The sequence below is a fragment of the Choloepus didactylus genome (genome assembly GCF_015220235.1).
Source record: "Choloepus didactylus isolate mChoDid1 chromosome 24 unlocalized genomic scaffold, mChoDid1.pri SUPER_24_unloc2, whole genome shotgun sequence".
Lineage (NCBI taxonomy): Eukaryota > Metazoa > Chordata > Mammalia > Pilosa > Megalonychidae > Choloepus > Choloepus didactylus.
Window position 1 is genome coordinate 689,821 of NW_023637605.1, and position 25,725 is coordinate 715,545.

The 25,725-nt window shown below is 48.9% G+C and overlaps 1 pseudogene; it reads right to left on the minus strand.

Annotated features, from left to right (window-relative positions):
• Positions 1 to 25,725, minus strand: part of LOC119525179 — a 113,765-nt pseudogene that overhangs the window by 51,690 nt on the left and 36,350 nt on the right.

The window sequence follows — 25,725 nt, forward strand, 5'->3', positions numbered from 1 at the left end:
CCATCCCAGACTGGTGGGGGCCGGGCTCTCCCCCAGACTGTAAGCTCCATGCGGGCAGGTGCTGGGTCTGCGCGGTGCCCGGAGGGGGCTCAGTGAGGGCGCAGCAAAGGAGAGAGTGAGTTTACGTGAACCCCCTGGGAGAGACACCTAAGGCCTAATTTTAAGGGAAAAAAGCAAGTTACAAAAACCATATACAGCATGAATTTGTTTTGAAAACCACCATCTCATGCATGGCTGTGGGCACATTTAGAATCTGGAACATTCTATCCCAGACTGTGAAGGACAGTGACCTCGGATGAGGGGCGAGTGCAGAGAGAAGAGGGGCTGGATTATAAGGAGCTTTCATTTTATAACTACAAGTTTTTAAACAGACTCATATTTCTATACATTTTCAATGAGAATATACTGCTACTGTCTTCAGAGGAAAAATGAAATGATTAAAAAGTCCTTATAAAAATCCACCAACCCTTTCAAGTGCCCTTAAGGTACAAGCTCGCCCCCTCCCGGAAAGGGCCTGGGGTGAGACGGCCAAGCCCCCGCAGCCCTGAGTGGAAGAGAAATCTCTGCAGAGCAGACATGGTAGGTTCCAGAAAGAGTGGAGGAGAGGAGGAAGTTTAGAGAGAAAGGAGAAAGCAATAAAACTTCTTATTGTTATGATAGTTTTTTTTCATTGTAGAAAATCTGAAAACCCATAGAAAATTTTAAAAAAAAGAAAGGAAAAGGAAAAAACATCCGCTGTAATCTCTGCTCAGGGATAACCAGGAACGATTTGGTTGGAGGCTCAGGGATAACCAGGAATGGTTTGGTTGGGTTCCTCTAGTCATCTGGAGCACACATGTGCGTGTGTAAGTGTGAGCTCACCGTGCACACTGTGATGGTCCCTGGGATTTGTCTCCTGGTTCTACCTTCGGGATTTGCTCCCCCAGTTGCTGTGCATGAGCATCACTGGAAGATGGGCCTTGGCCACTCAACCTGCCCCTCTGCTTCAGAACCTACTTCCCCAGTCCCTGGGGATCCTTTTGCATCATTATTTTTGGATTCTGCATTCCCACAGCGGAATATTTTGCATGCTACCTTTTTTATTGCTACCGTCAGTGCACTGCAAGGAATTTCTTTGCAGAAATTTGCATGCAGCCCTAGTTATTTCCTTAGTATAAGAAATGAGTAGAAAAGTTGCTGAGCCAAAAAGTTGTGCCTGCTTTTGAAAGTCTTTAAGAGACAGCCTTTTAACTTCACTCCTAAGACCTGAAATATGGGAGTCTCCTTGCCTTAGGCTGGGTAAGAAGGTTAAAACCCATCCACCCTGAACCTGCAGGAGATAACAGTTTTCTCACCTACTTTAGAGGCTGAGGGCTCCTGGCTGTCCAGAAGGGCTAAACTGTTTGTCACCCGGGCTCGGAAGTTTTCTTGGCTGGATTAGTAATGAGAGCGAATTTGGAAGTTGGTGACAGTGGATCTGTTGTCCGATATTTACCAGGCAGTCAGCATCTTGAGGAATAAGAGGGCTTCCCCCTGTTATTCGAGAAACCCAGGCAGTGTCCTTCTGTGCACAAGCTGGCCCAGCAAGGACGTGGGGCTGCTCTGGAACAAAGTGAATAAAGTCCCCCTCACTGCCCAGGGCACTGCTTGTCCTGCCTAAAATCTCTCACTGGCACAACCACACCTGTGCTCAGCTGCTAAATACCTGCATCCAGTGCCTGTTCCACGGCTGCTGGAATGTCCAGGCATGGTTAAGACACAGGAGGTGCTCCAGAGCCTCGGAACCATGAAGCTGGCTGTGCTGGTTTGGATATATTATGTCCCCCACAAAAAGCCATGTTCTTTAATGCAATCTTGTGGGGGCAGATTTATTAGTCTTCTGATTAGGGTGGACTCTTGATTGAGTATTTCCATGGAGAAGTGACTCACCCAACTGTGGTTGATACTTTTGATTAGATTATTTCCATGGAGGTGTGGCCCCACCCATATAGGGTGGGTCTTGATTAGTTCACTGGAGTATTTAAGAGAGAAACTAAGAGCAGACACAGACCCAGATGCCTGCTGATATTTGGAGACGTTTGGAGATGTTAAGCTAAAAGATGAAGCCCAGCGTTTGCCCCAGAGAAGCTAAGAGAAGACTCTCAGATACTTAGAGAGAAAGCCACTGGAATCAGAAGCTGAAAGCAAAGCAGATCGGAAGGAAAGGACCAGCAGACGCCAGCTACCTGCCTTTCCAGCTGACAGAGGTGTTCTGGACACCATTGGCCTTTCTTCAGTGAAGGTATCCTCCTGTTGATGCCTTAGTTCGAACAATTTTATGACCTTAGGACTCCAAATTTGTAACTTAACAAATACCCTTTATAAAAGCCAGTCAATTTCTGGTATTTTGCATAATGGCAGCTCTAGCAAACCGGAACACTGGCGCAGATCTCCACACCCTTTCCTTAGCCTTACTTTGCATTTTTTCCCTCCATTTATTTCCTCACGTGTCAAACAGTACTTGCCTGGCAAGGGTTTGTGGTGATTAAATGAGCTAATGTGCAAAAACAACTCAGCACATGGATGTGAAGACAGAAATCACAAGTTAGCTATCAGCAGGGGTGTGTTAGTAATTACCCAATAACTACATTACAGGCCAGGGGATCTCACCTTAAGCTGCATCAGAATCTCCTGCAAACAGACTGCTGGGCCCATCCCCAGAGTTTCTGATTCATCAGTCTGGGGTCAGGCCTGAGAATGTGCATTTCTAACAAATTCCCAGATGTTGCCTTTGCCGCTGATCCAGGGACCCCACTTTGAGAACCAGTATTTTAGGTGAAAAGCTCAGAGGAGGACCCAAGATAATCACAGGTTTAATTACTATAAACTGTAATTTCAGGGAGTCTCTAGGAACTTTAAATGCTCCTCCTGGATGTGTGAATGTTTTGCTTTGTTTTTCACAGGGTGACAAGGGACAGGCAGGCATGGCAAGCTCACCTTGTTCTTCGGGCTGCATTTTACTGCCATCCACTTCTGCTCTGAGCTGAATGGAATCTCTTGTTTTCTTACGTATGAATCTTTAATGTCACTCAAGTCCATCTAGGATAATAAAACCAGAGGTTTTGAATGAGTCACCTGAAGCCAATCTCTACGCAAAGCCCAACCAACTTAAATTATTCATTATTCAAGCCATCTGGGGCAGATGAGAAATCCAAGCTTTTAGCTCCCAGAGAAAGGCCATGTGCTCTCAAGGGGCAACTCTGGCCATGACAGGGCAGAGCCAGTGGGCTGCAGAGGAGGGGACCAAGCTGGGCTGGCCGCGACCTCGTGCTTACCTGCTCTTAATCTCTGCCTACCTCACTGCTCCTTTCTCATCTTCCTTTGCCCCAGTTTTCTCTGCCTCTTCCTCTCTCACCTGCATTCCTGTCCAATTTTTACTGCTTCTTCTTCCCGTAATCTGTCTTATGCACCTGCCTGTCCCATGCACTGAGCGTGACGGCACATGCAGCAGCCCAGGGGCTCACCCCTCCCTTGTCGTGCACCATCTCTCCGCTGCCCGGCACAGAGCTCAGCGCCTAACTGCCGACCCCAATGCACTAAAGGAATGAGACCCTCTTGGATGGGGCCTCAGCAGAGTGAGGACTGTGCTGCGTCCAGTGGTGAGTCTTGTCCCTCTGTCTGTCCTCTCAGCACCAGCACTGCCTGGGATCTGCTCCATGGGGTGCTCCGAGGATCTTGATGGGGCCATGTAGCAGCACTGGAAATCTGCAGCACTTCCAGAAGCCCCCCAGAGTCTCAGTGCCCACCCCCCCATAGTCAGCACCCACGGCCCCCAGGCGGTTTGGGGCCATTTTCCCATCATCTTTAAGCTCCCCCATTCCTCATCAGCACAGACAGGAGGCTGAGTTCTGCTGGGTAATCCAGCACAGCATGAAAGGATTCCCCATTCAGACCCTCAAAGACCACCTACCTTCATCGCGAGGGCGATCAAAGCCCCTTCCATGGGCGGACCCAGCATGGTTTTTTTTCTAATTACTGCGTTGTTGGCCACACAGCCTGCCTGAAAGGAGAGGGTTTCCAAACATCGTCAGTGTGCAGGGCTGGCACTCCTCAGGGAGAGTCAGACCCTGAAGACTTAATCCGTCTTGGAGCTGGCGACAAGACCAAACTCTTCCAAATGAATCAGGAGTTACTGTTCGTCCAGATGAGGATGGGAGATACTGAACATGCTACAAGTGGGTTGCCAGAGAACCCTTTCTGGGCTGACTTGGGGTAGGAGTGTGGGGTGAAGGGCACTGACTGCTAACGGATACGGGCTTCTTTTGGGGCTGATGAACACGTTCTGGGGTTAGATAATGGTGATGCTGCACAACCTCGTGATTATGTTAAACCCCTCAAGTTGTACACTTTAGTAGTCAGCCCTCATATTCACGGATTCCATACCTGGGGCATGTTCCTGGTCACTTGGTAAATACCCGTCTTCCCACGGGTCTGGTCCCAACCCAAGGCAAACAAGGGCAATGCTTTGCCTTCTAGTTTACACTCTCAAACAGCAAGCCGTGTTCAAATGTCAGTCTAAGACTTCCTGAAGGCAAAGACACTGTTTCTAAACAAGATTCAACAGGAACCGTCTCTAAAACGCTGTGAAACAACTTCCTAGGGAATCACTGCTCACACTGCAAAGAGGAAGCAAATAGTATAAGATGTCTTTAAACAGCATAACACATAGAACAAGCTACATGTTCATTGGCTGAGGACATGCGGCCAGGGGCTCGCAGGTATTTAACCTGCATCTTCCCTGCGACAACAGGTCCGTATTCCCTAACTCAGTTTCCCATTGACTTTAGAAACCATGGCTACCCCGAAAAACGAGAATTGCCTGTGTATCTCAATTAAAAATAATGACAATTTTAAAAAAAGATGAACAGAAACAAACAAGAGAGTGTGGTGTGAATCCCAGCTTTCCTCCCTCTCTCACTGGTGATCTTGGCACCAACGTTACTCCTGAGCACAGAACATTTGCCGTGTGGTCAGCTGATGGCCTGGAGCTGGGGTCTCGCACCCAGGGGGTGCTGCTCACTAAACACTACAGAGGGAGAAGGTTTGCCTCGGGCTTGGCAGAGGAGAGAGGAGCATGTGTAAAAGGATGAGTACCGGAAATATTAAAAGTTGTAATGACAATCAGGAGCACCCATCAAAGGCTTGTTCCCCACACCCACTGAGCGCCCACTCTTGGCGTCCCTCGGTTTGGCCTTTCCAACAGGAAGTGACGAGCACGCGAAGAGCCCAGCTCTTCTCTCACCTCCGTTGTTTTCCATGGGTCCCGTTGTCCTTCTCACACTGGGATGGCTTAATTCCCAGAGTGGCCCGATTGTTTCCAGGAATGAGGGGCTCTAACTGCTGTTTCTCTTTCCAGGGATCGCCCCCATAGGCCCTGCGTTACCAGCACACACCCCCATTGGTGCTGGATACTCACCTCCACCAGCTTTCCCACAGAGACATTGGAAAACTCCTTAATCACTTACTTTGATGGTAAAAGACACACACTCCCTTTGCCGTTGTACCCAACTCCACTGACCTGCAGGCAAAGCAGCCGGAAGGCCATCACCAGAGGCAGCAGGGTGCCAGCCAGAGAGATGGTCCCCCCATTAACCCCTAGTCCCTCTCTGGGGGATCCTTCCAAGGAGATGACCCTAAACACAGACCAGGCTTCAAGCACAAAGATGTTCCCAGAAGGATTATTCATCAATTAGAACTTCTCACTGACTAGCGAAACCACATGTTAGTAACTTGCAATAAATTCACTTAATGGAACATTCTGTAACAAGTAAAATTATGGTTAAGGAAACTAAGTAATAGCCTTGAAGAGTGTTTATGCTCTATTACACAGGTCAGCAAACTTTTTCTTACAGATCAAGAATAGTGCATTGAATTGTAGCCCCAAAAGATATGCCCAAATCCTAATCCCTGGGGCCCGGGCAGGGACCTTATGCAGAAAAAGAGACTTTGCAGATATAATTTACTTAAGGATCTTGAGATGAGATCATCCTGGATTATCCAAAAGGCAGGTGTCCTTACGAGAGAAAAGCAGAGGGAGATTTGGGATTCAGAGAGGGAGGCGGCAGACACTGAAGACGGAGGCAGAGACATGAGCAAGGCCGTGACAAGCCACGGGACACCTGGGATCACCAGGAGCTGAAGAAGTCAGGAGGGACTGTCCCTCAGAGGTTCCAGGAGGAACCAGCCCTGTGGACAACTTGATTTCAGATTCTTGCCTCCAGAACGGCAAGAGAATAAATCTCTGTTGTTTTAAGCCACCAAGTCTGTGTGGTTATTTCTTATGGCCGCCCTAGGAGAGGCATATACAGCCAATATTTTGGGCTTTGGGGGCCGTACAGTCTCTGTCACAACTACTCAACTCGACCACTGTGGTGGGAAAGCAACCACCCACGGTACATGCACGAATGGGCCTGGCTGTGTGCAAACACGTTATTTTCCAAAACAGGCGTTCCAGCTCACAAGTCATAATTTGCCAACTCCTGCTCTAGAAAGTTTTGTGAAACAAAATACAAAGTCTCCCGTTCAGGGAGCTTGCAGCTGTGCCAAATGCAGGGGAGAGAGACTGAAAAAGCATGAATGGATAATCACTGTCAGTGAATCATGTGAAGTTATGTGTAATTGTTTTCTAGCTCTTAAGTTCTGTAATGTGCTTATGGTACTTTTATGATGTTAAAATAAAGGATGCTAAGCTTAAATCAGTCGACTCTTTGTGATTTGTAGGAGAGAGAGAATACATTAACCCAAATCTATTTCTTCCTTTTTGCTTTCTAGAAGCCTCCGTGTGTTTTCTCCAGGAAGGGAAGGATCTGGCAGAGTACACCTTGGTCTCAGACCCTGTAAACTCCGCGGGACTCACCTCGGTGTGGAGCCCATCAGACATCATGAGCTGGGTCACAGTCATCTCATTGGCTGTCAGAGTCCCTGTCTTATCAGAGCAGATGACATTGCAGCAACCTGGTACAATCAAATACATCAGAGTCGTCATCACCTACTTCCAGGCTCATGGGACACCCAGGTTAGCATGACACCCAAAGCCCTGTTCGGTCTGACTGTAGGAATCCAGACCAGCTGGAATCCCTCACCTAACATCTCCACGATCAGTAGCTTCTTCACAATGACCCTCTTTTTGGCCATCCGGAGCACTCCAGGACCAGCGTAACCATGACGACGATGGGCAGGCCCTCTGGAATGGCAGCCACGGCCAGGCTGGAGGGAGAGGTCAGAGGGTGAACCCCAACTGGGCTGGCAAGTTTTAGTTTCATGAAGTTTGTCTTTGGTGTCCCCAGTGACCCCATCCTGTTCTCTTTGCCAGTTTCATGATGCACCCGCCTCTTTCTTGGGCATCCATTTCTCTAAGCACTGCTGCCAAAAACCTGTTCTCGGGACAGGACCTCACATGACAGCAGGCATCCACATCTTCTGTTGGTAATTTTGCCTCTTTTCATGCTTTTGAATTTAAATAATTCTCATTTATTAGAGAGAAAAATCATTAGGCCTTATGAAAGGTATAAGTGAAGGTGGAATTTTCCAATGAATTCTGCCATTCCCTGGGCTGGTGGCTTAGATGCTTCTTAGGAGGGAGCCAGACGGGGAAGGTGAGGTGCTCAGCTACCCCTCTGCCTACCTGGGAGATGTTCTGGGGTGCCTCCCCCACCCATAGTCATGGTTAGAGCGGGGCTGACTCAGGCTCAGCCAGGGGGATTCTCTCTCTCGGGAGTTTGAGCTGGGGCCGAGGCACAGCTGGAGGCCTCCGCCTGAGAGCTGGTCTGTCAGTCACACAGTGGAGATCCAGAAGGGACTCTCTCACTCAATTTTGGCCATAGCTCCAGAACATCGGGGCCAACTAATCCCGTGTTCCTGAGCAGGACTGGCAGCGGTAGAGAGCTGGTTTATGACCGTCCACTGACCTCAGGTCAACAGGGGAGGCTGAAACAATGAGGGGCAGATTGGAGATGAGTGGGAGGGTGTTTCCTTGACAGTGGTGATGGAGCGTCTCCACCCCCACACCCTAGTATGGCTCACCACCAGCCCAGTGAGGGGGGCTTTAGGGGGCCATTTGGGAAGCTTTGTGGGGCCCCCCAGATACAAGGATGGTGTCTGACTTCCCTGTGGAATCTCAGGGCAAGCACCCGCGAAAGCAGGTTGGGGCTGTGGTTGGGGCGAGTGGGGGCACGTGTCCACGCATCAGATGAAGTCCACCAGGATGGGGGCAGTGCGGGCAGCCTCAGCCACGTACAGGGACTCTGTCCAAGAGGGTCCCCTGGGGGGTAAGGGACCTTAGGACAGCTGAGTGGAGGAGGCCACCAAGAACCAGGTCCCAGGGGGCACCATAAGAGGCCAGCCCGAGATAGTGGGGTGCGCTTTGCCAAGGGGGCTGCAGGTGAGAATGGGGGAGGGAGCGCCAAGAACCAATGGCCACTCCCTGGAGGGGGGCAGTCATAAACATGCTGTCTCCACAGCACCGGCACAGGCCACAGGGTCTTGTCTGCCCCCTTCCCTCTCTGTCCTTCCCCAGCTTCCCACTTCATCCCACGGCTTAACAACAGGTCATCTGCCTGAACTTCCAGATCCAGCTGCCAGTCAGTAAGAAACACCAGGGACAGGGCAACACGGCAAATGGCACCACAGTCTCAATCAGCAAAAGCTCTAATATGAGAAAAACAACCCATCTTGTCAACAATTTAATTGCTAAGAAAAACAAAAAATGAGGAAGGGGAAAAACAGACCAAGAGAGCCTTAGGAGACCTCAGCCAAATGCAATGTCTGATCTTGTTTGACCCAAACCAAATAAACCAACTGTGAAAACATGGAACATCAGGGCAGTGCGAGGGCTGACTGAATGCTGATGACATTAAGGGGCTGTTGAATTATTTCAGGTGAGATAACGGTACTTGTGTAAGCTTTCTGAATAACAGTGATCCTGTAGATACATACTGAAGCATTATAGATGAAGTGGTAGAGCAGTCTATGCCTGGGACCTGCTTTAAAATAATGGGGGTGTGGATATACTACAACTGAGTTGCTAATTGTTGGAGCCAGGTGAGGGATGTAGGGATGCTCACGTCACAGTCTCTCCACCTTCATATATGCTGACAAGTTTCCTTTCAAAAAATTCAAAGCAACATTTTGAAACCATAGCAACCCAAATGGCCATATGGTGGAGTACTATGTAGCCAGCAAAAGAGACAGGCTACGGCATGGATGAAACTGGAAAACATTATGCTAAATGAAAGAAGCCAGACACAAAAGGCCACACTTTGTTATGATTCCATTTATATGAAACGTCCAGAACAGGCAAATCTACAGAGACAGAAAGTGGATACGGGGGATGGGGATGGGGGTTGGGGGGCAGGTAATAGCCAAAGGATATGGGGTTTTTTTTCAGGTGATGAAATATGGTCTACAATTGACTACGATGATGGTTGCAAATATCTGTGAATATAAGAAAAAACACTGAATCGTCCACTTTAAATGAGCGAATTGAATGTTATGTGGATTATATCTCAATACAGCTGCTGAAAGAAAGGAAGGAAGGAAGGAAGGAAGGAAGGAAGGGAAAAAGAAAGAAACCAACCCATCAAGGAGAGAGGTTGGCCAGTCCGTCCCACCATGTCTCCCCCTGGGGCCACCCATGCTAAATGTGTGAGTCACTACGACTGAAACGAAGTTTCAAGGATTTGCATTACATGGAACCACCCATTACAACTTCTAGAAATAGACTAGTTTGAGGATTAGACATCACCAAGGGACTTCCTGCTAGCTGAGAATGACCAGCAGAGTCATGGGAAAAGGGGGCTGATAGCTCCCACCCCAGCGGAGCCCACTCACAGCCCCACCTGGAGCCCCTGGCAGCCACCAGGAGGGCCTAGGAGAAGCCCTGAGAGATGCACCTGACAGACCAGGGCTCGCCCGTTCCAGGCTCCCGGGACCCAACCTCTTAGGAAACAAGTGGAGGGGGCCAGTGAGAGCAACGGAAAGTGGGGGGATCCCATCTCCCAGGCTCTTCCCGAAGCAAGCAGCTGCTTCTGAACTGCCTGGGACGACAGCTGTGCGGGCCCAGTGTTGCCAGATCTTCCAACATTTCCAACAGAAACTAGAAACCCAGTTTCTTTCTAATGCAAAAATTCCAATTTTTTAAAAAACACTGCAGTTCAAACAAAACGTACATTCTGGCTGAATAAGGCCCACAGGTGGCCAGTTTTCACCCAGCATTGGAATGTCCAGCAGAGGGCCGTGGTATTCAGTAAACATTTGCAAATGAACAAACATGAATGGGTGAAGAGAAGGCAGTGTCTACAGCAGCACTGAGCTAGCACTGCCAGGGAGTGGGCTGGTTAAGCAAACAAAACTATGGCCAGTGAATAGTACAATTATAGTAACATTCTCTCATGGATTATAACAAATGTGCCACCCTAGTGCAAAATGTCAACACTCTGTATTTTCTGCATGATTTTTCTGTAAACCTACAACTTCCCTAAAAAAAAAAAAGGGTAAAAAAAAAAAAAAAGGCAAGAAAGCCATGCTTGGCTGAGGATGCCCATTCAACCCAAATCACATGCAGTACTGTATATCATTGAACCTAAGCCACCATTAATTGAGGGGCATCAGTTTCCTGTACCAGCAAGAAGCAAGAAAGGAAAATCACCGTCCAAACACATAGTGCTCTCTGATCACATCACTTAGAAGAAGCAGTCCAATTTTAGAGAATTCAAGGTGTGAAAGAGAATGTGTGTCTTAGAATCAAAGGTGCACAGTGCGTGAACAGTGGCCTTTCGCCCCAGAGACAATGGAACCTTCAGGGATGAGTTATATAAGCCAAGATCACTGAACTGGGTCAAAGGGTTTTGCCCAGTTCCCATGGCAACAGCCAGAAGGCTTCCTGGACGTTATGGCACAGGCTGACAAGAGCAGCTAGGCAAACATTTGCAGAGGGTTACTGAGGGGACAGTTCTTACGCAGTGTGGGAAGGGCATTTCCATTGTACCTGGATATCTTCAGCATCATAAAAAAATTAAGTCGCAAACCAATAAAGATTCAGACGGGCCAGGAGTGGCGGCACTTTGAATCAGCCTGAGTGACACCTCAAAGCCCCAGGGATTAGGATCAAGTTGTTTTAAAGAACAACTCCCCTGGTTTATTTATCTGGAACATTTCTTCTTCACTGGCTGTTCTGTCTTTTGTATCTTGGGACTCAGTGGTTTCCGTGACTTTAAACTGCTGCTAAATACTGAAAGATCTCACCTTCTAAAGTCACAGGGAAGGGAACAGTGAATTTCTCTCCATCAACAGCTTACTATAAATCAAGTGGGATGAACAAGAACACAAACACATGAGATTTTTTGTATTTATCTTGGAAATATCTGTCCTTTGGGCTCATAGAACTTTTGTGGTGCATAGCATGGGAATGAAACACATCGTTATTTTGGAGGTTTCCAAGCATCGTGGCTTCTGAGAGCACTGCTTCTCCTGGGAGCCATGCTGATGGTCAGCCTCCCTCCCTCCAGGACCCTGCCTCTGAGGACTCAGTCACCGCAGACCTCCATCCAGGTGCCTCAGCTCCCCTCCCCGGCCCTGCCTCTTGCTGGAGCCCAAGGGGGTAATTCTAGCCATCGCCTCGCACACTAAGTGTGGTTCCTGGGTTGGCAGCATCAGCATCCTCTGGTGCTGTCTAGAAATGCAGTCTCAGTCCCCTGCCCTAGATGGACTGAATCAGAAACTGTATAGACAGAGGGGCGAGAAGTCTAGGTCTAATGAGCTCTCCTGGGGATCCTTATCAGCGGCAAAGCCTGAGCAGCCCTGCCCTGCAGTTACCTGGATGCCCTTCTGTCACCTCAAACTCTGGGGATCCACAGCCCCTCCCACCTGTGTTCCACCCCCATCCCGTACGGACGTCCCTGCCAAAGCCGGAATCCACACCCCCACCTCCTGTAGCCTCAGGATCAGGGACGGCCAGCCCTCGCCATCTCTCTGCTCCAAAAGAACAGTAGTGACGGCCTGCTGCAGTGTGTTGAGAAGGATTCTGATGACAGAAAAAGGGCCCTCCAGCTTCCCCATGACCTGGCCCCTAACTCGCTCTGCCATCTCCTTCTGGGCCACTCCCAGCCGCTGCCGGAGCACCTGCCACAGCCTCCCACTGGCGCTCCCCAGCTATGCCACGCGCATCCCCACCCCAGGCTGCTCCCCAGCCCCAAACACCCTCCCTGCTCCTTTCTTAGCCCCTCTCCTTTCAGCTCCTCAGGGACCTTCCCCATCCACCTTTGCAAGGCAGGTCCCCTCCCACCTCCCTGGTACCCACTGTGGCAGCTGTTTCCTCGGTAGCACTGATTATCAACTCTGTTTATTTCACCTGTGGTTTTTTTTGTTATTGTTGTTAAACTTTTATTATAGCAGTGAGTATAAGTTCCAATCATCTCACTTACTTTCAATTAGATGTTTTACACTTTTCCCACCAGCCTAAAAACTCCATGAGGGCAGAAAGCCGATCCACCTCTATCAGCATTGGGCTGGTCCTCAACCAATATTTGCGAAGCAAATAAACGAACCAAATACCCATTGTTGCTAAGGTTTCGGAGGTGGAGAGCAGGACTTGGATCAGGGTGAGGTGGCCTAGAGTCAGTCTCTTCCACTCCCTGACTCTGTAGTCCTGGGCGGTCGCTTTAGCCTAAACCTCATGTCCTCACTGTCACATGGGGACCAGTCTCACTGCATGGGGTTGTGCAAGCATTTACTGAAATCCCATGTTGCATCCCTGCATCAGCATCCCCTGGCTATTTCAATTCAATTCAGTTCTGGAAGATTTAAGACCTACGTCCCTGCACTGTCTCCCCTTGTGTCATAGTCCCAGCAGCTCTGACATGCACATGGATGGTCCTTTCTGCTCCCAGGATCACTTTAGTTCCTTGCCCTCTTCTCCTCCATTGAACCTGTCTTCCACCTACCATGGCAGCCCACCATGCTGACACAGCCAAGCCCTCATCATCACGTGAGCCACAGCCCCTCCGGGGTCCCCATCACAAGCAGCCTGCACCCTCTCATCCCTCCTGTCTTCCCAGCTCTTCCCCGCCAGCCTCCACTTTCAGAGTCCTTTTAACCTCTGGGAAGGTGGGCACCGCAGCCACCTTGAACAAGCCATGCCTGACATCGACTCACGAGCATGAAAGAGAGTCAGTGAAAACAGCACAATAGCTAGTGTCATCGACATCAGACCAACACAGAACAACAGAGACCTGTCCCAAGCTCCAGGGAGAAAGTCTCCTTTTCCTTTTACCTCCTTCCCAGCATGTAGCTCAGGATATAAGTTCAGGAAACCCCAGTCAACTTGAGACCAGGACCCTCTTCTCACAATCAGAAGAACATCTTGGTGTCCATTTTCTAGAGCATAAAAAGCCCTTGCTCTCAGACCCCTGGCAAAATAAAGCGATGGACCCAGTGTGCTTTCAGGAAACAAGGCCTGAACTCCAGCACGATGGTTCTGTTAGGAACTTTAAAAGACGGCCTTGTTTTCATGGTTCTAAAGAGTTTGGAGAAAAGCCCAACCCCTGGCTTGATCCATTTATCTTTTAGAGATTATTGTAAGGCTGAAACCTAAAGACAAATAAATAGTAGTGGAGCTTTTCTTTTTACATTGTATACTGTCTTTTTATGGTTTTCTGACATAGTTTGAACGTCTGTGTGGCTTACTGTTTAAGGGGGCAGGGGTGGGGTTTATTTTTCAACTTAAAATCAGTCTGAGTTGGGGTCTCCCAAATGTCTGTCATTTGTTTTTTGCTTTTATGATTTGTCACCTGTGTACATTCTACATTCTAATCATATATTATTCTTTAAACCACCTCCTCCTTGTTGATATGAAGCTTTTTGCCCATGCTTCCAGTATTTGGCATTAATGAGATTCTGTTTGTGAAGCTCACCGAATGACAAAATGTCTAAAATCACGTAGCCTTTTCCCATTTCCATTCATCCAAATGATAGTTATTGCACATTCTTGTAACAGGACGTCCCCAGCACACACATCAGCCCATGGGTTCATTTTACAGGCCTGCCCCCCAAATCTGCAGATGGTGCAGTGGAATTGGAAAAAACAAAGCTTTTGGAATTTTAAAAGACCAATATTTGAATCTGTTTTATTACTAATGCCTGGGAGCTCTGAACACTTAAGTCCACCCAGGTGCTCCTCACCCAGTCTTGGCAGAAGATTGTCTCACTCACTCTGGCCGGGGCTGTGCGAGCCACACTGGCCACCCCCACCTGCTTTGCTCACTGGAATTTACTGTAACAACAGTGACAGTTTGGGTGCTAAAAATGGATACTTTTATATATAATTTTGATGTATAAATTAGAAAGGCTCTAAGGATCCCTGTAATGACAACATTCTTACTTGCCTGCTCTATGCTTTTTTCCTTTATTGAGTATAATTCACATACTACAAGTCACCTCTTGAACGTGATGATTCAGTGGTTTTTAGTACATTCACAAGGTGAGCAACCATCACCACAATATAATCCAGAACATTTTCATCACCCCAACAGATACCCTGTGCCTGTAAACAGTCATTCCCCTTTCCCCAGCCCTGCTGCAACCATGAATCTACTTTCTGTCTGTATAGATTTCTCTCTTCTGGACATTTCATATCAATGGAATTATAGAATATGTGGTCTTTTAGTCTGGGTTCTTTCACTGGGCATAATGTTTCAAGATTCATCCATGCTGTCACCTGTATCAGAATTTCACTCCTTTGTATACTGAATATAATATCCCACTGTATGGGTAGACCAGAATTTGTATATCCCTTCATCCATTCCTGCACATTCAGGTCTGTTTACATTGTGCGTTTGATTCACTAAATATGTTTATTCTTTTCTAACAGAACTTAAAATAATTTACCATTATTAATAGAAACTATTAGTTACCTAAAACCATCTTGCAGGCACCAGCAGCTTGGGAGTCACCCTCTGGAAACCACCGGCTTGCCATGAGCCACCAGCACCCATCCCAGTTAGCGAGGGCCCCCTGCTCGCAAGCAGCCCAGGGAGTCTGGCAGCCATGCTGCCCACTGACCGAGCCAGGCTGTCTGGCTTATCCCTGCACCTTCCCCAGGACCCAGGGGGTGCGGTTGTTATTTATGATTATAATCACGGCGTGGTGCCAGGACACGTGCCCTGGGCTTGAAGTCAAGGGCCCGATTCCCAGTCCTGACACCAACGGTGAGCCTTTGCCTGCAGGACCTCAGTCCTTCCCAAACTCAGAGCCTCCTCGCTAAAACAGGAGGGGCTGGAGCAAGTTCCAAACTAAGAAGAAGCTCAGACACTCAGAGAGCACTCACTAGGTACCACGTATGGGTGAAGACACCTGCACATATTAACTCTCAGAATCCTAGGTGGGGTGCACGGCGATCCCATTGTGCAGACGAGGAAACTGAGGCACACAGCGCTAAGAAGCTCTCACAAGGCCACCAAGCTAGCAAGCAGCAGAGCCAGAATTTAAGTCCAGGCAGGCTGGCTCCCAACTCCATCTTAGCTAGAAAGATCCAAACCCCAAACCCAAAGGCCATGAATGACAAGAACAAGAACCCCGACTCATATGCTTTCGGTCACTGTGTAAACATCCTCGGCGCACCTCCTGCCTGCCAGTCACCACGCGATCGGAAGACAGTGGCTGGTGACAAGGGTGATGTTCTCCTGCACCCTCTTGCCCCATGCCCTCCCCACCCTCCCTCACTGTGGAGCTCAGAGCCCTGAGCCCACAGCAAGGTGGGGGTGGTCCCAGCTCCCTTACCTGACCCCAGTCGTGAACATGCTGAGGGCTGCCTTCCCTTGCAGCCATCTGATGAACATGATCAGACCTGGGGAAGAGACCCGAGTCAAGGCAAGCACATGCTCAGGCACCTGACGGCACTTCAAACGCATTTCTTAGGGAACACAGGGATCCTCCTGCTGGGAAATGATCAATAACCACGAGTCCTGCCAACTGCTCTCCTTTTAAGGAAGATACTCTTGTATCTACCAAAAAAATGGCTTGATTTTTGCAGGAAAGCACCAAGCCAAGTTCAAGTTAAAGAAAGAGACAAACACACAGTTGATTTGTGAACCACTTGTGAACATGTACATGTTATTCCCAAGAGATTCCCACATCCAGAACTTTCCCAGGGAGTGTCAGACATGGAGATGACAGCTGCCCTAAGAAGGTGGCTGGGCTGGTAAATTATTTTACCCCATAGTGTTCTTAAGTAAATATACTCCCTTTTCCATTGTCTCCTTCTCCAATTGCTTATCAAATGTTTACTAAATCACAGACCCTGCATGGTTCCCAGAGACACTGAGGACGAGAAGAGCAAGGAGATGGGACCCTGGGGGTGAAGGAAGAGGAAGGAGCACGCTGGGACATGCGGATGCTCACGAGGTGTTCTGGGACTGGGGTTCCCAAGGTGCAGCCTCAGTTCCCTTGTCTGTAAAATGGGGGTGATGACTGCACCTGCCCCAAGCAGTTGTTTCGCAGTTAGAGATGCACCGACCCACCGGCATCTGGCCCACGAGAAGTGCCAGCTCGTTATCTCTTGTTTCCACCATGATCAGAAGCGGTGGCAGTGAGGTGGGGAGGAGAACGCCTGCTGGCGGGTCTCACGGGACTTGCTGAAGGACATCAGCTTTGCTTTGCAGGGAACAGAGCCAGAGCATGTTTCATGGTGGGTGGTGGTGGGGGGGTTGATTTGATTTGTTACTCTATTACGTGTTTTTGAAACTATGATTACCTACAGAGCTCATTCGTCAAATGAAACCTTCACTGGAGCCCAAGGTGATGAAAAAGATGTGTGGGGGGAGCTCTATTAGAAGGGGGCCTGGGCCCCACCCACCCAGAGCCCATCCCCATCCTCCCAGCCTCCCTGGGACCTTCCCTGGAACCTCCTCACACGCGCTCCTGCATTGCTTCCCAAATCCACATTCAATGACATCACGTTTGTAGCTTGATGGTGGCCATGCCAGGGGTATGTACACCATGGAAACCCTAAACAGCAGGGTTTTATTTCCCCAGGAAAGCTCGCTGTTAAGTGTTTACCAGCACTCCACTTTCCCTTGCATCTCCCCTGAGAGATGGAACCCAGTTTCTAAAGCCCCGCTCTGCCAGAGTAGCTCCTGAGCTGTTAAGGAAAGAAAACATCTAAGAAGTGGTGTCATGAGCTTTAGCATGGACATGCCAATTTAATTAAGTTCTAATTTAACTTGAGGAGTGAGGCCTTACACAGGCCAAACCCTTCAGACTTGGAACCTTTGAAAAGCAAATTTCACCCTGCAGAAAGGCCTGTTAATACTACCTCATTTGACAACCTGGCAGCACATCCACTTGGGGGACTGAGATGGAAAGGTTGCTACTCATTATTATCACAAAATCTCCACTAGTAACCCACTCCTCCAGGGCAGGGGTGGGAAACCTTTTCCTGGATTGGGCCAGATTGTAAATATTTTAGAGGCTGTGGACCACGTGGTCTCTGTGACAACATAACTTTGCTAATGTATAATGAAAGCAGCTGTAGACAAGGCCTCTAAGTGTGTGCTCAGCTGTATTCCAATAAAACATTACTAATCAACACTGAAACTTCAATTTCATATAATTTTCCCATATTGAAATATTCTGATTTTTTGCCCCCAATCTTTCAAAAATATCCAAAAGATTCTCACTTGCAGGCTGTATGAAAACAGGCAGAGGGCTAGCTCTGCACAGGGGGGACCATAGTTTCCAAATCCTGCTCTAGAATGCACATCCAGGGCCCTCCATGCATTTTCTTCTGCCAGGGATGCCTGATCCGCTATCAGCCCCAAGGACGGCAAGTGTGCGGCGCACACACAGCCACTCTCCCCTCTTGTGTCGGTGGCAGATTCCACGAACCCATCACCGTCCTCCCTGCCATCGAGCCTAAGCATGGCCTCGGAATCTTCTCCCAGGCAGCACCTCCAGGACCACAAGCTGGGATCAGAAAAGCCAGCTCCTATCGCTGCTCCAGGCAGAGTAAGCAGCGGGCATAGAACAGTTCAACACAGTAAACCCGGAGGTTCAATAATCTTCGGACAGTGAACCCAGAGCTGAGGTTTGGGAGGAGACTGGAAACCAGCAGGTCGAGCAGGAGCAGCCAGGGAGGGCAGGGCAGGTGGCACCGTCACCGAGCACCTGGGCGCCCCTCCCGGCCTGGGCATGCTGGAGGCCGCAGGAGAGGGCGACCCGACAAACAGCCTGCGCCCACCAGCTCCTACCTCCACGCTTCCTTTAACTCTCACAGCCACCCCGCAACACAGAAGAAGAGAATCGCTTTGGGGTCAGAGAGATCTCAGTTTAGAATCCTCCTCCGGGAACCAGCTGTGTAACAGGAGCAAGCCGCTTAGCCTCACTGAGCCTCAGTTTCCTTACCGGTAAAATGGGGATAAGAGTATTTACCTTGAGGGGCTGTAAGGAGGAGTAGATGAAATCCTGTAGGAAAAGCTCGGAATTCAATCTCTGTATGCTGTTACTACATTTACAACCCCTCCCTTAGACGAGCAGAGTGAGGCAATTCCTAACTCGTCAAATACTCACAAACGACCCCAGGCAGGGGTGTGCCTCCTCTTGGAGATAAGGGCATCCAGGCCCACAGAGCTCACCAAACTCTCCCAAGGTCACTGAGCTAGAAGTGGGCAAACCAGGCTCTCGGCCTGGGCTGTCTGACTCCAGAGCGCACCACCTTAATTACTTTGCTGAGTTTCCGCCTCTTATAAGTCATAAAGGAGAGGGAAATGCCCACCAAGCCCTTGAAGAGATTGTTCCCTGGAATTCCTAATCTCCTCTTTCTTTCTCTTGGCAAACTCATCTGGCAAGACCCACGTTCTTATCACCTGCTCCCAACCTTCCAAGGCCAGGATAACTGCCGCCTTACGTTTTGTGTTTGTGCAGGTGTCTCTCCCCGACTGGACGTGGGGCCCGTCAAAGGACAGAGACTGTTTTACTCATCTTGATGGTCCCAGAAGCTAGCCCCGGGTCTGGCATGCCACAGGACACTCCCTAAATGAATTGAGGCATCTTCGTGGCCAGATGTACCACAGAACTGCTGTGAGGAGGGACAGCGGTGTCTCCCAGGAACTTCCTCTGGCTCCGTCATTTCAGTTAGACTCACCAGTGCTCCCCTCACCACTTCTTGTGCTATAGGCTGTGGTTTGTCTGTTCCCTTTTTAACCCATTTGCTTCATAGATGTTTACTGAGGATCTAACATGGGCCAGATACTGGCTGATCCTGGAGGCTGGGAACAGAGGACACATGAATTCAAAGCTACAGCTGGCAACAGCCAGAAGGAGCAGGGGTGGGACCACGACAGCCCAGTGGGGCATTAAATTCCAGTCTGTAGCATCATATTGATGCTGTTGAGTGAGTCTGATGTGCAGCCAAACGCCGGGAGGGCCGAGCCCAGGCCCAGCCTTTGCAGTTGCACAGAAACCTGGGGGTTGGGGACTGGGATGGGGGACTCCCTTGCAGGTGGAGAGGTCATGTGACTAGCTGGTGGGCAGAAGTGATGACTCCACTTCCAGGTCCCAGCCTTAAGACCTTCCACATAAGCCTCCCTGCTCTTCCTTCCTCACCTGGTGGAATTGGACCAGGGCCTCCAGGGACCTAGAGGAAGGCAGAGCAGAAACCTGGTAGGGCCTGGACCCTTGTGTCAGTGTTTAGAGGCCAGCCAGAAACACGCCAGGGTTTATGAAGTGGGCAAGATATAAATTTTTACCATGTTAAGCCATTAAAATGAAGGGGCTGTTTGTTACAGCAGCTGGCCTAGCCTGACTCATTCAAAAGCCACGTGCTGCTGTCAGAGTCTGTGATTCCAGTTCCCAGTCACCCCTCAGGGGAGTAGATACAGAATCAAGAAACAGTCGTGGCTACCCTAAGACGGCTCCCCTCAGTCCCCAGCAGCCATGAAAACACCGCTTCACTTACCAATTATGCCGAACGAGAACGCTGTCAGTTGCTTCCCCAGCTTGTCCATGCTTTTATGTAAAGGAGTTTTAGGTGTCTGAAAGGGTGACAACAATTGGTTTATTAGACAAGACTCCAGCAGTATCCCCCAGCTCCAAAACACACGGCTCTTCCAGTGAAAGGTGAATATACAGGGGCACACATAGATAAAAATTCCTTGATGTCTACACTTAGGATCAGTGTACATTACTGTCTATATGATACATTTTGGGAAAAAATTTTGACAAGTATTTTAAAATAAAAATATTTTTTTAAAAGCTACTCACATGAACCCTATCATCCTCCTTCCTAAGAGGCAGGGCAGGTACCGCTAGCCTAGAAATATCTCCTACCCCAGGTTACAAAAACTCAAGATCCCCCCGTCCCTTACCTCTTCCGCTTGCATCATCTTAAACACCTCCCCGAACTGAGACTGCTCCCCGGTTCCAATCACGACTCCCTGTGGTCAGGAGAGAGAAGTGTGGACTCTGAGCCTGGCGAACATGCTGGTGAGAGGAGTCCAAGCCCCTGGGGGGCTCCGGGGCTTACCTGCCCCTTCCCACATTGCACCAGCGTCCCCATGAAAGCGATGTTGCTCAGGGTGGAGAGGTCGGTGCTGCCTGCCAAGGGGATGTCCGTTTTGCTGCAGGGCTCTGCTTCTCTATAAAACTGGATTCATCCACCAAGAGGTCCATGACCTAGGGCAGCCAAAGGAAGAAAAGACAGAACCTTTCTCTCACCTAAAGGCTCACGGTGCAGCTCAGCCCCATGATGCCATTTGCCAGTGGATGCCAAATAAGGGTTATGGGTTGAGTTGCATTCCCCCAAAAGATAAGTTCAAGTCCTTTAAAGGCAGCTGAGCCCACAAGCCCCCTTTTTCCCTTCTCAACTGCCTCTTTCTTCCCTCCTGGGCCTGCAGTGTCATGGCAGTGGCAGCTCTAGAGCCTTCTTCTAAGAATTAAGGGGATGACCACACCAGAAGGAGGGCAGGTAGGGAGCTGGCCCTGGAACGCCCACTGCCAGTCTTCTCATTATCTGTGTGCAAAATGGATCCCTACCCAGCTTGAGCCACTTCAGTTTTCATCACAAACACAACTCCTAACATTTGGTCCTCAGGACAACAAGTTAACTGACATGAGAAGCTCCTATCTTGCGAAGAAAACAGGGATGGGAAAGCTGAGTCACCACAAGGCCCCTGGGCCAAAGAAAGTGGTACCTACGGCAAGCAGAGATGTGGTTTCCAGGAAATACTGTCTAAATGGGACATAATAATTTGAATTTCATGTTAGTTTGAATATGCTGTACTTCATTTCCAAACTTGGCTTACTTTTCCACCCATTTTTATGTTTGTACACATATAAGTAACCAAGTAAGAAAAACAATAAGTCAACACTGGGAAGGGAACCCACACATGACTGAATCTGAGATGTGACTCTGCAGCAGGTTTGGGAGCGGGGAGTAGGAGGATAGCATGGCTGGCATTTGGAGGAAGAGCTAGGGAATTCAAAGAGGACTTTAAGGATGAGCAGACAATTGGTGACAGAAACAGGCAAATTCTAGAGGGAGGGAAAAGGGGACTTTGGGAAATGATAGTGAACACGGTGCTCATACCCCTAAGAAATGCGATGGTTCTCAGCTCAGGGCTGGGCGCTGTCCCTGGTTCTGAATCCACAAACAGGAAGGAGAGCTGCCCCTGCTCTCAAGTGGACTTAACTCAACCAAGAGGAGGGCACCCAGGGCATCTGATTCACTGCAGGACACACGCGGGGCTGCGTGATCGGAGCAAAGCATTCATGGAAGGTATAGGTGGAAGCCAATTGCATTCAGCCTTGGCTGTCAGGTTAAGAAATTTGAATATTACTTTTGCAAGTAGGCAGGAGCCATTGAAAGCCTTGAGCAGAAAGGAAGGAAGGACATGGGTGAGATGTACAAAATCACGTTAAATTTTCAGAAGTAGGCCAGTTGCAGTGAGGGGAAGTCCACAGTCAGATTCATCTCTGCTACAGGACAAGTGACACATAGTAAAGCTCTCAGGGCCACTGGGGACAGAAAGGAAGGGAGACTACTTCTGCAGAAGTGGGCAGAGGGAGGCAAGGCCGAGCTCAGCAAGATTTACGGCTGAATCTATTTTACAGAGCATTTTTAAAAATCAGCTGATTTGATCTGGATTCTATCTGCTGAAGGTCTATTTGGGACTGGCAGAAACCAACCCCTTGAGCCGAGATGCGAGCCTTGACTCTTCCTCATATTTATTTATTTTTTTTTCTTTATTCCAGGCTTTTATGCTTGTGTGAGACCAGCTGGGTGTCCTGTCTGCAAGAGGCCTTCTGTATTTCCATTCTGTCTTCCAGTAGACCCATCAAGGTTAGAGACTAAAGAGTCCTTTTTTTTAATCCCAAAAAATCATATTTGTAATTGTGACAATGATTTTGAAAAACTTTGTCCTTCCATTTATACAGTGGATAGGTGGTATTATGAATTGAATGGTGTACCTCCCAAAAAATCTGTTGGAGCCCTAATTTCTGGCACCTGTGAGTGTGACTTTATTCGGAAATATAGTCTTAGCAGATGTCATCAAGATGGGAAGAAGTCATAGTGGAGCCTTTTGTAGCTGGTAAGTTCCGTACTCTCCCTGTCAGAGCTGCAGTATGTGGAATATCTTGTGGACCAAAAGTTGGGAGACACTGGGTTGGAAGGTCACAAATTAATCTTTGCTAATCCCAACACTAATTTCTCCAAGTACAATAGGGAACTCATAAGCAAAACTCAGTTTTGTTTTGGGTTTTACTGTTAAAGAACAATTAGAAAACGAAATGCTCCCCCAATTTTCAATTGTTCAATTACACCAGACTTTCCTGGGCCCAAAGAATTTTAAATTATTTTCTTTGCTTCAATAACATTGGAGATAAAGACTCTCATGGGCAAACTAAGTAGAGGACAATTAAGTGCTAAACAGGATGGTGCTAAATTAAAGGACAACAGAAATTCAGGAACAGAAATACTATTTTTGAAAACAGTGAAGATGATAATAATAATAATAAACATTGGCTGAGTGTAATTTCTGGGGCTCCTTCTCACAAAACCTTCACAAGTACCCATGTACAGAGGGGGCAGGCGCAGGGGTAGGGGCAGAGCCTGAGGCAGGAAGAGAAGAGCCAGGGACTCAGGGAAGGGCCTGAGGTGGTCAGCTGGCTGCTGGGCAGAGACGTCCACATCCCAGTCCCTGGAACATGGGAACACGTGACCTGACAGGGCAAGGGGCACGCGGCAGACATGATCAAGTTAAGGACCCTGAGATGGGGGTCAGAGTCAGAGAGGGAGACGTGACGGTGGGTGCAGAGGTCAGATGAGCCCTGAGCCGGGAACGCAGGTGGCCGCGAGCAGCTGCCAAAGCTGAGGAAACGGCGTCGCCCCTAGAGCCTCTGCAGGGAGGCAGCCTCACCGACACCACGATTTCAGTCCATAGGACTCATTTCGGAGTTCTGGCTTCCAGAAGCATGAAGATGAAGCTGTTTGCTATTTTAGAATCACTAAAAGTTAGGCCATTTTGTTACAGCAGGAACAGGGACTGATACATTGAGGAACTGATGGGGAGACAGACAGCCTGAGACAGAATGACCGGTCACGGGCAAAGAGCAAGCACGGCCCATGGTCAGCAACACGGGCCCCGGAAGGCCCAGGTGCGAACCCTCCTTCAGCTGTCACTGCTGTGACCTCAGGTGAACTGCCCAACCTCTCCAGGCTTCCATGACCTTGTTGTAAAATGAGAAAAATAACAGTACCAGCCTCCAAATGTTGTTGAGAGACGAAATGAGGCCATTTTTTTTTTTTTTACAATGGCTAGCACAGACCCAATATATAGAGAAAAATATTAGTTCTTGTCAGGAAAATAAAGGGAGGCAGAGGTTAAGGTGGAGCTTGTGAGTCAAGGAGGAACAAAGTTGGTTGTGTGTGTGCATATTTGTGGGGTGGGGTGGCTTCTGGTGACTGGAGTGCCGAATTGGAGGGATGTGGGTGAGCCAGAAAAAGGACTGGGGTGCAGAGCCTGCCCAAAACCGGGGGTGCCCAGGAGGTACAAGCAAGGTCTCCCAAGAGAGCTGGGGTGACTTCCCCCCAGCAGACGCAAGGGTTCCTCCTGCTCACACACGGCAGCTCACCCAACTCCAAGAAAAGCATTCCTTAGAGTCCTGACAAATCCAGCTCAAAAGTCTTTTTATTCTAGAAACGGTGGGGAAGAAAGAGCAAGCGGCATGACCTTGTCTTACTGGTTGTGCCAGGTCAGCCGGCTTGACTGAGGTCGTTTGCCTTTGTCTTAGCTATAGGAAGAGAATATAATGTTTCCTGATCCCCTGTGATTAACTGGGTTCTTTATTTTTAGAGCTTTCTTGAGTGTGCTGCTTCTGAACCTAAATGGTTTTAAAACGTATGTTAAGCAGTAATGGATTTCAGAGCTTAACAGCTGAAAAAAAATTTCCACTATGAATAAACAAAGCTACTGATTGTTAGACAGACTTGCAAAATACCAGGAGGGAAAGCCAGGGAGTGCTCCTAATGGTGTCAAGAACTGAGAACGATTTGGTTTACCATAAGCAGGGCAGGTGGAAAACAACTAGAGGTGGTAAAGGAGTTACTGGAGTTTTAAAAATTGTTCCAAGAACTGTTGGAAAGGCATGCAACAATAAAAAATAAAATCCACTGCTAATATTAGGTGCCTGCTTAGGATATGGCAGGCAGGATTTTAAGCATTTTATGGGTGTTAGCTCATTTCATTCGTCATAACTCCATGAGGGAGAAGTTAGCATCATCCCCTCATACAGATAGGGAAACTGAGGCTCAGGGGGCCAGGCACTGTTCTGGGCAGCTTGCATATGAGTCATTTAATACTCACAATGACCCTATGAGGCATTACCAGACCCATTTTACAGGTGAGGAAACTGAAGCACAGAGAGGTTAAGCGACTTGGCTGTAGTCACAGAGCTTGTGAACTGTATACACCCAGGATTCAAACTCATGCAGCCCAGCTGCAGGATGCTAACCACATCACCATGCCACTTTTCTTCACCTCTAGGATAGTATTCATAGTGGATATAGGTCCTCCTTCTTGGCTGCCCAGCACCCGGAAGCCCCCTTTCCAGCCTGGGGTGTGAGGCAGAGCCCACCTCCCAGTAGAGAATGATTCCTCCATCAAATCCATCCGCCCAAGAGTTGGAACCAGATGCTCGGGTTGGGAAAAGCTGGGACCCTGAGGGGTCCACGTGTGGCGTGGGAGCGGGCAGGCTGGGGGGTGGGCCCAGTTTCCAGTGGCAGCAGCAGGCACAGTGGCAGTGACACCCACGAGAGCAGTGTCATCAGCACAAGCAGTGGTGCCCCCAGGGACCAGACCTGCCGTGTGACTTTGTTCCTCAAAGTGTTGTGTCAAAGTGTCGCATCCAACCTGACACACACTCAGGGCCTCCTTTTCTGATCGACCTACTGGTTCTTGATTCTGTCGCTTGTAGCAGAGAATCTTGACACACTGTAAGGATCGCACGGCATTGTCATTCTTCGTTGTCCTCTCTCCATGGCTGGCACAGAGGAGCTGAGTTCTCCCAACCCTTCTTAGATGCTGCTTCACAGCATGACAATATCATCAAAGCCCAGCACACTGCTTGGCACGTAGCAGGCACTCAGTAAATAACTATGGGGTGAAGGAACGAGCCATTGTAGGGAGCCGATGAGATGCAGTCACATGGTCAAGGAGGTGT